The following is a 10,093-nucleotide window of genomic DNA, read 5'->3' as shown; positions in this document are numbered from 1 at the left end:
TACAGGTGATGACAATCATAAATTAAGATGGAAGTCCACAAACAGAGCATTCTGTCCCTCCTGGAGAGGGTCATGTTGGGAGGTATAGAGGTGTGGGGCGCTCACCTGGTGTGTCTGGTGAGTAGTTGTGTCTTTGCTGTGTAACATGGAGAGGCAGAGGGTGTCTGGCACTGTCTGTGGGCTCACTGGGCTGGTTCTCTGTCATGTGAGTCAATCATGTGAGTCAGAGGCTCCACCCAGCGTTATAGCTCCAGACACACTTTGAGTGACAGATGTAGCCAAATATATAAGAGATATATAACCACACACAGGGATCAGCAGCCTCATAACTCCTCCTACTCCTTCCCTTAGCTCCCCCACCTCCTCCTCATCTACTCTCCATCCTCCGCTCCCTCCTACTCTCCTCTCCTCCCCCCCTCTCCTCCCCCACAACCTCTCTTCAGCTTCCCTTCCTCTGCTCCTCCTCTCCTCTGCTCCTCCTTTCCTCTGCTTCCCCTCCTTTCTTCTGCTTCCAATCCTCTTCACCCCTCCCCTGCTTTCCCTTCTCCTTGTCTCCGCTCCTCTTCTCCTCAGCTACCACATCTCTTTCCCTCCTCCACTACCCTCCTCCTCCTCTCCTTTGCTTCCCTCCTGCTCACCTCATCTCCTCCGCACCCCCTCCCCTTCTCTCACTTCCCTGCTTCCCCTCTCTTCCTCTCCCCCTCCCCTCTTCTCCTGCACTTCCCCTCCTCCTCACCCCTCTCCTCTTCTCCTGCTCTCCCTTCTCCTCTCCTCCTCTACTCTCCCTCCTCTTACTCCTCCTCTTCTCTGCTCCCCTTCTCTCTCTCCTCCCCACCACTTTTCGTCGGAGGAGGAGGAGCATTTCAATCGCTGCTGATCATGTACCATGCAGCACCAATGACAAGAGGTACACAGTGCCTTCTGTGCTACTTCTCTACATGTCCGCTTCTCTCCTCCTCCACTCCTTTGCTCCTTCTCTGATCCCCCTCCTCCACTCCTTTGCTCCTTCTTCTCTGATCCCTCTCCTCCTTCCCCTCCTCCTCTCCCCAGCTCTCCCTTTCCCCTCTTTTGCTCTCCTCACCAATTTCCCCACACTTTTCTCTCTCTGACTGCCAGTGAACCCTGTGCTGGGGTACAGGAAGAGAAGACCCAGCGCCGGGGAGATGGAGCAGGAAGAGATGACTAGCACAGAAGAAGAGAAAGTGCAGCAGACCCAGTCTGCCCAGGAGCAGGGGCAGCAAAATCATCGCTACCATCGCTGCTGATTGTCACAGGAGGTACCCAGCACCAGCTTGCACTGCGCTCCCTTCTCTGCACCTCCTCCATGCCTCCTCTCCTCCTCCTCCTCTCCCCCTCTTCTTATCTGCTCCTGCTCTCTGTTCTCCCCTCCTCCTCAGCTCCCCAACCACCTCCTCCGCTCCCCCTCCTCCTTTCCTGTTTCCCCCTCCTTTCTTTTGCTTCCAATACTCCTCACCCCCTCCCCTACTTTCCTTTCTTCTTTCCTCTCACTCCTCAGCTCCCCTTCCTCTTCTGCTTCTCCTCCTCCTCTCGCTTCCCTCCTGCTCACCTCCTATACTCCGCACCCCCTCCCCTTCTCTGCTCCTCCACTCCCCCCTCCTCTCCTTCACTTCCCCTCCTCCATACCCCCTCTCCTTTTCTCTCTCTCCACCCTCTCTCTCTCTCTCCACCCTCTATCTCTCTCTCCACCCTCTCTCTCTCCACCCTCTCTCTCTCTCTCTCCACCTCTCTCTCTCTCCACCCTCCACCCTCTCTCTCTCCACCCTCTCTCTTTCCACCCTCTCTCTCTCTCTCCACTCTCTCTCTCGCCTCACCCTCTCTCTCTCTCTCTCGCCTCACCCTCTCTCTCTCGCCTCACCCCCCTCTCTCTCTCTCTCTCTCTCGCCTCACCCTCTCTCTCTCGCCTCACCCTCTCTCTCTCTCGCCTCACCCTCTCTCTCTCGCCTCACCCTCTCTCTCTCGCCTCACTCTCTCTCTCTCTCGCCTCACCCTCTCTCTCTCTCTCGCCTCACCCTCTCTCTCTCTCGCCTCACCCTCTCTCTCGCCTCACCCTCTCTCTCTCGCCTCACCCTCTCTCCACCCACTCTCTCTCTCTCTCTCTACCCTCTTTCTCTCCACCCTCTCTCTCTCTCCACCCTCTCTCGCCTCACCCTCTCTCTCTCTCGCCTCACCCTCTCTCTCGCCTCACCCTCTCTCTCTCTCGCCTCACTCTCTCTCTCTCCACCCTCTCTCTCTCCCTCTCTCTCTCCACCCTCTCTCTCTCCCTCTCTCTCTCCACCCTCTCTCTCTCTCCACCCTCTCTCTCTCCACCCTCTCTCTCTCTCTCCACCCTCTCTCTCTCCACCCTCTCTCTCTCTCTCCACCCTATCTCACTTCACCCTCTCTCTCTCTCACCTCACCCTCTCTCTCTCTCGCCTCACCCTCTCTCTCTCGCCTCTCTCCCTCTCTCTCTCTCGCCTCACCCTCTCGCCTCACCCTCTCTCTCTCTCGCCTCACCCTCTCTCTCTCTCGCCTCACCCTATCTCTCGCCTCACCCTCTCTCTCTCCTCACCCTCTCTCTCTCTCTCGCCTCACCCTCTCTCTCTCTCGCCTCACCCTCTCTCTCGCCTCACCCTCTCTCTCGCCTCACCCTCACTCTCTCTCTCTCTCTCGCCTCACCCTCTCTCGCCTCACCCTCTCTCCACCCTCTTTCTCTCGCCTCACCCTCTCTCCACCCTCTCTCTCTCTCTACCCTCTCTCTCTCCACCCTCTCTCTCCCATTCCCAGCAGTCACCTCTCTGGTCACATCCCCCTGTGTTGCTGTATAATGCCCCAATCCCAGCAGTCACCTCTCCGGTCTCATCCTCTGGTGATACTGTATAATGTCTCATTCCCAGCAGACACCTCTCTGGTTACATTCTTCTGATGTTACTGTATACTGTCCCATACCCAGCAGTCACCTCTCCGGTCACATCCCCCGGTGTTACTGTATAATGTCCCATTTCCATCCCCCCGTGTTACTGTATAATGTCCCAATCCCAGCAGTCTTCTCTCCGGTCACATCCCCAGGTGTTACTGTATAATGTCCCATTCCCAGCTGTATCCTCTCAGGTCACATCCCCCGATGTTACTGTATCATGTCCCATTTACAGCAGTCACCTCCCCCGGTGTTACTGTATAATTCCACATTCCCAGCAGTCACATCTCTGGTCACATCCCCCGATGTTACTGTATAATGCCTCATTCCCAGCGGGCACCTCTCCGGTGTTACTGTATAATTCCCCATTCCAGCAGTCACCTCTCTGGTCACATCCCTCGGTGCTAATGTATAATGTCCCATTCCCAGCAGTCACCTCTCTGGTCACCCCCCCCCCATTGTTACTGTATAATGCCCCATTCCCAGCAGTCACCTCTCCGGTCTCATCCTCTGGTGTTACTGTATAATGACCCATTCCCAGCAGTCACCTCTCCGGTCACATCCCCTATTGTTACTGTATAATGCCCCATTCCCAGCAGTCACCTCTCCGGTCACATCCCCCGGTGTTACTGTATAATGTTCCATTCCCAGCAGTCATCTCTCTGGTCACAACCCCCGATGTTACTGTATAATGTCCCATTCCCAGCAGTCACCTCCCCCGGTGTTACTGTATAATGACCTATTCCCAGCAGTCACCTCTCCGGTCAGCAGCTGGATGATTTTGTTGGTGAGTTTCAGGATCTTATGGTCATTGTCTCTCTCATTTATCAATGAGTGAGGTTAAGGCACAGTCTTGGAATCCTGGGTCTTGATCCCTCTTCTGAACACATAGGGACGGCTGCTGCTGGGTGTCTCACATTCACCGTCCTTCTTCGGTGGCACATAATCCTAAGTGAGGAGAAAAATGTTAAATCAACTGCACTGATGGTATAGCAGCTCTCATAAATGCAAAGGTTCTGAGGGGTAAAAAAGAGCGATGGGATAAGTTTATACGAGTGACACCTGTAAAGTAAAAATGTATTAGTAAAATAATGTTTACACTCCTTTTGGAGGATGTGAGGTGAGAGAGGGAGATTGTCGTGCTGTCCCTACTAACCCTAACCTTACAGAGGCAGCGGTATTCCTCAGCTCAGTTGCTGTCCGCTTCTGGGTGGAATCTTCTGTTGCGGCTTTGGTCCCGGGGCGCGGCTTGCTGACGTCAGCGACTGGCGTGTCGGTACTTCGGGCAGCAGCAAAGTCTCCAACCTGTTTCATGCCTCGCTGGGCACTTTGTCAAGGTGGGGTGACTGATAGAAGTTGCTCCCTGTATGTAAGGAAATGAAGTAGAAATTCACATCCAATTTTAACATTTTGTGTATTTCAAAAATGTAAAGAAATAAAAAAAGTTTGGACATTTTCCGAGCAACAATCTGGTTGGAACAAATATTTTAACGACATTTTGGGTGTCACGAACGGTGAAACGGTGTCAAGGCATGCATTATATGTAATAGTAGAGTGCAAGACTAATAAAAACACTAATAAAGAGATTACATCTCCATATGTGCCAAAGTGGTTTGTGCAAAATGCTAGTGAACAGCTAATGAACCCAATACACCAATCATGTCCAAACTATGGCCCGCCAGCTTTTGTGAAACTGCAAGTCCCATCATGCCTTGCCACAGTTTTGCTATTAGGGAATACTAAAACTATGTCAAGGCATGCTGGGATGTGTAGTTTCAAAACAGCTGAAGGGCCACATTTTGGACATGCCTGCAACATACGCTCAGTGACAAACAAGCTTTAAAATCAAAGTCAATTGTTTGGTGACCCGACTCCCAGGCTGCACCTCACCTGGATTTCTCCTCGCACCCTTCACGCACAGTAGGGCAATAAGCTGCATCTAGTTTATTTAGGGCGCAAAAATGCAGCCGACAAGACCAGGGCAAGTGCTGCGAACAATTCATTAGCTCCCACTACATTAGGCAAGAGCTACGGGTGCACAAAACAATTGAATCACCATTATATGTTGTTTAGCACCTTACATAAATTATATATATATTTTTTATTATTATTATTTTAATATGCAGTACAGTAAGACCAGCAACCCTTACCACCAGCATAGCTCTGCCCCAACACTCATGAAGCACCGCCTACATGTTTTGATTGGCCCACAATCCAATCAGTCAAAGAAAATGGATCACCATCAATAGGTAAAAACATTGATGGTCATCCATTGCATAGTATGCCACAATCAATGGGCAGTTGCACTATTGTCATCAATTGCAAAGACGTCCATCCCTAAAGCTGTGCACACACAGTGCAAGTGAGCCTCTGCGCTAAGTTTGCAGTTAAGCACAGATGGCTCAGCATTGTGTGCTGAACAATCTGTCACGGCCAGTGTTCTCTGGTGTGAGAACACTGGCGATGACTAGATTTATAACTGGATGCAGTGTAAATCTAGTCAGGCAACAGCGACGCGCGGGACCGCGCAATCGTCATCACCAGAGGGTATACACGTGGAGTGATCCTTTTTTCATTTCTAAGCGATCTAGTCAGATCACTTAGAAATAAATGAGTTTTGGGGAAAGGGGAACGTGGGGCAATCAGTCGCACAGGTTTTATCAAAGCAGTATTGTTCTCATTTACCCTCAGTGTATTTGTACATCGGTTGGTTAACCGTGAGTAGGGAGGGTGTGCTACCACTGGACACAGGTTTGACAATTTTTGGAAAGAAGAGAAAGTATGTCTCTGTGTGGTGCACAGGTTATTAAGAAAGTAAAATTTAACTTTTATTTGGATATGTTTAAAAGAATGTAGCGAAATATAGACAGACAGTGACACATAAAGACACACACAGTGTAGGTTTAAAAAGGATAGAAATCCTTACTCAGTGTGATCCAACTCAATATCCTCCTAGATGTTGGTTAGATTCTATGTATTAGTAATAATGGTTTATTGTACAGTTTTCCACAGTGGAATTTTGTGCGTTTAAGTCGCCTATTACTGATCTGCTGGTAACAAAATTATCTGGGTTTATGTTCCCCTGTGATGTTACTGATCAGATTACTTCACATCACAAATAGGGTAGGCAATATGGTGCCCCGCGGGTCACCCCTCAAGCGGTGCGTGTCTGGTGAGATCTGCCACCTCTGCACCAGCACTGCGCGCCGCAAATGAGAGGGAGAGCCGCGTCAATGAGGACGTGTACCCTGCAGAGGAGCTCCGGCGTGTTAGAGTCAGCGCCGGAGATCTCCGTCTGTTAGGAGTCAGATCTGAGCGCTGCGGACGTCACGCAAGTAGCGCCTCTGACTGAGCGGTCCAGTGAGAACTGGCATACCGCTCCGACTAAACGATTTTAAGCTAATACAGATCAAAATACATGTAATAGGGATAGGGGAGAGGAGGAGAGCACACTGAGTGGACCTAGACACTCAGTGTGCTCTCCTCCTCTCCCCTACTTTCTCACTTAGAAATAAGCCTCATATCCCCCTGGGCGGGATGTATTAATGTACATCACTGACCCTCGTCTGCCAGTCGCCGCGATGCTACCGCATATGTACTAACATATGCGGCTAGCATCGGGTTGCGGTGACGGAGACCCCCGCGATACCTGTAATGTGGTGTGCGGGGGTCTCTGTCACATCCTGGCGGCTGTCAGTGTCCCCCTGCCTCTCCTCCTCCTCCCTACAGCCGGATGTCCTCCCGGCTGTGACACCTGCTGGGGGAGGAGGAGATCGATGGAGGACGGGAGGGGGGGGGAGGTCGCAAGGACGGTGGGCGGCGATAGAAGCCCATAGGCATCTATAGGGTATCGCCACCCAGAGGTGGCGATACCCTGCCAGGCGGAGACGGGGCGGACGGGTAATGGTACATAGGGAAATGCGGTAAAACCCCCGTTTTACCACATTTTCCCTTTAGTACATCCCGCCCCCTGTGTGTATGCCCCATTAGGATAGTAGATAATACAGTATACACTTTAGACTACAGTATAACTAATGTGACAATAATCCCTGTATAACATACCTCCCAACTTCTGTGTTGGGGAAATAGGGGGTGGGGCGTATGCAAATGAGGGCACAGCTTATGCTAATTAGCCGCGAACTCATTTTCATACGAGAATAGACGCGGTACTTGTGTAGTTTCACGGCCCCGGAATTGCAGAGGCTCGCATGCCGCTCTAGCTATGAAACTTGGCAGCCTGCCAGGTAGCGTAGCGCTGCGCGTGCCAAATGTAATGAAGTGTATCGTGTAAAAAACAGACAAACGGGGCTTAAAAACAAACAAACGGGGCTTATAAATCGCACACCCCGGCACATCGCAAACCCCGGCACACCGCTGGTGTTCCCAATGTAGACGCTAACTTATTTAGCGTCTCAATTCACACTCCCGGCACTTCGGCTTAGACGTGCGCGGACAGCGTTACGTAGTCAGTCAGGGAGCTACGCAGTTTGCGTAGTCAGTCAGCAGTAGCCCTGTATGAGACACTGAGGTGAATGTGTTCCTGAATCAGCCTCACTATCCACGCTCACCCGAAGCGTGGAGAGCCCCGCGAGGGGCGGCGGTACGCGTCCTACGACCTTTTCATACCCCCACTATCCACTTCGGCATGGAGTTGAGAATAGAATAGTGTGGCGAGCGCAGCGAGCCACAGAGCCCGAAGCGTGGCGAGCGCAGTGAGCCGCGCGAGGGGACACGCATACCTTCACAGCTATCTGCGTCCCCTCGCGGGCTTCACAGGTGTCAGCGTCCGCTCGCCACGCTTCGGGCTTACGCTGACACCTGTGAAGCCCGCGAGGGGACGCGGATAGCTGTGAAGGTATCAGCGTGCGCTCGCCACGCTTCGGGCTCGCTGCGCTCGCCACACTATTCTATTCTCAACTCCACGCTGACGTGGATAGTGGGGGTATGAAAAGGTCGTAGGACGCGTACCGCCACGCTTCGGGTGGCCGTGGATAGTGGGATTTACACGGTCCACAGCTGTGGCGTCCACTAGTGGCACTGAGGGTGGGTTTCAATAGTGTTCCCCTAGGGCCACCTAAATTTAAATGCTTTTGCGTCTAAATTTAAATGTACCCCTTCACCTAAGTAAATCCAGACGCATTTGCGTCTGGGTTTACAAGCCCCAACACCTTTGCGGCTTGCAAGGCGCCTGTATTCTAACGCTTTAGCGTCTGAATCCAGGCTTTCCGGCTTCTTAGCGGCTATCTATGTGACTCGAGATTCAAACGCAGTTGCGTCTGAATCTCGCGTACAGTTTAGAAGCGCCGGCATCGCTGTGCCGGGGTGTGCACTTTAACATACCCCCGTTGTCAGCGGTGCCCAGGCGCTGCCTATTTCACTGTGGAACTACAAGTGCCACAGTGACATTGACCTGTCAGCGCTGCTGCTGGCCGGCAGCTACGCTGTTTACATACAGCTAGTGCGGCACAAGCTCAGTCAGACAGAGCTAGAGCGGCACGCGCACGGTTAATCAGAGCCTCTGGCAGGCTGCCAAGTTTCATAGCTAGAGCGGCACGCGAGCCTCTGCACTTCCGGCGCCGTGAAACTACACAAGTACCATAGACGCTGTGCGCATGCGCACAGCATCTATTCTACTAGATTGGGGGTCTCCCAACTGCCACCCCCCGCAGCGGGACAATGCCTGCCGTGGGTGGGACAGCGGGACAGGACCCGAAAATCGGGACTGTCCCGCTGTAATCGTGACAGTTGGGAGGTATGGTATAACCATCCAGCAAGCAATCCCGTACATGTACTTGGTGTCACCTGAACGCAGCAGTGATCCCAGCCTATATACAGTATGCCCAGTTTTCCTACATCTGCACTAATGGCTACGTGCAGTTTGCTAGCCTGTACGGTTTGGCGCACCTGTATCTCACCACATTGGCATGCCGGGCACATATTTACCATTACACTCACATGTGTTTATTATCATAGAACATAGCAAAGCGCGCATAGCTACTGCAGCAGAGAGAGAGAACATATGGTATACACACAGAGGCTTTCCATAGATTATAATCTGGTCTATATACACCTGTGTCACACTTTGGGAAAGCAGATAGATAATATACAGTGTATAATAATGCAGACAGCACTGGGGCTGAGATATTACAACCTGAGCCATAGAGTAGCGCTGCTGAGGATACACTGGTATGCCCATACACATAGATATCCCCAGTAGCACCATACAGCAGCCCTGTGGGAGTCACATACATGACCAACATACAGACTGAGCTCCAGTCCTCACCCACAGGTTGCTCAATGCTCAGGGGGTGTTCTGCACATGTGCACTTACCAGCCGCTTCTTCTACGCAGGGGCAGAGCGTCCATGGCGTCCCAGTCAGTGACTGCCTCCATCAGAGCAGCCGGGGCAGAGTGCTCATGTAGGGGGAGCAGCAGTGATGACGATGCAATATGTGCCAGGTGTAGTTCCAGCAGCTGCCAATAGGTGGCGATGGTGCGGCACAGCGTGAATGACGTCACTGCATTGTAGCTACGAGATACACGGACAGTCCGTGTATGAGTGGCTGGTACAGTGGCGTGTACCGTTAGTTCAGCGTCTGGGACAGCCACTCAGGCTGAGCCACCACGGGTTCGAATCCTCCTCCAGTGTCTGCTGTTTCAGGGGCGTGGGGTGTAGCGCCTTCGGATCCGGGAGCAGCCTGAGTTTTTGACTCATCCACTGATACCACAATATTTTCTGCTCAAACTACATAATATTAATAATTAGCCACCATATATAACCAGGAGGAATAACTTTAAGTGGGGGCAGGACGGAGACTGTGTACAGACCAATTACCATTACGGCTGCTCTGATGGAGGTAGTCACTGACTGGGACGCCATGGACGCTCTGCCCCTGCGTAGAATATACAGTTTATTCATTGGCACAAAACAGCAAAATAGGTTAAAATTAAAAAAGTGCATTAAGAAAAAGTGAATAGAAATTGGAGCTGTGTGTCCGTGTCGCTGTACACTTATACAGTGCCCGTGTCAGCAGATTTCCACATACACAATTTTCTTTAATAACTCATGTCGACCTATTCCTGTGTTGACCTTTTTCATGCAGCCTTTTGGATTGTGTCGACCATTTTCAGCGTCAATTTAAACCAGGTCGATCTTTTTCATATGTAGACCTTTTCACT

At 51.7% G+C, this 10,093-nt stretch overlaps 1 long non-coding RNA gene across 2 annotated transcripts; it reads right to left on the bottom strand.

The window, feature by feature from the left end:
• Positions 1–2,744: 2,744 nt before the first annotated feature.
• On the bottom strand, positions 2,745–9,503 carry LOC146055226 (uncharacterized). Of its 2 annotated transcripts, XR_014468534.1 has the most exons (4): positions 9,246–9,503; positions 4,077–4,277; positions 3,408–3,862; positions 2,745–3,350 (listed from the first exon to the last, which is right to left on the bottom strand). It is a non-coding gene; the product is annotated as an uncharacterized LOC146055226 (long non-coding RNA). The 2 variants fall into 2 exon arrangements; XR_014468533.1 differs by lacking the exon at positions 9,246–9,503 and having other exon boundaries at positions 4,077–4,410.
• Between the last annotated feature and the right edge of the window lie 590 nt (positions 9,504–10,093).

Source organism: Crinia signifera, unplaced genomic scaffold (genome assembly GCF_055691185.1).
Source record: "Crinia signifera unplaced genomic scaffold, ASM5569118v1 HAP2_SCAFFOLD_384, whole genome shotgun sequence".
Lineage (NCBI taxonomy): Eukaryota > Metazoa > Chordata > Amphibia > Anura > Myobatrachidae > Crinia > Crinia signifera.
This window is presented reverse-complemented; position numbering and strand designations above follow the sequence as displayed.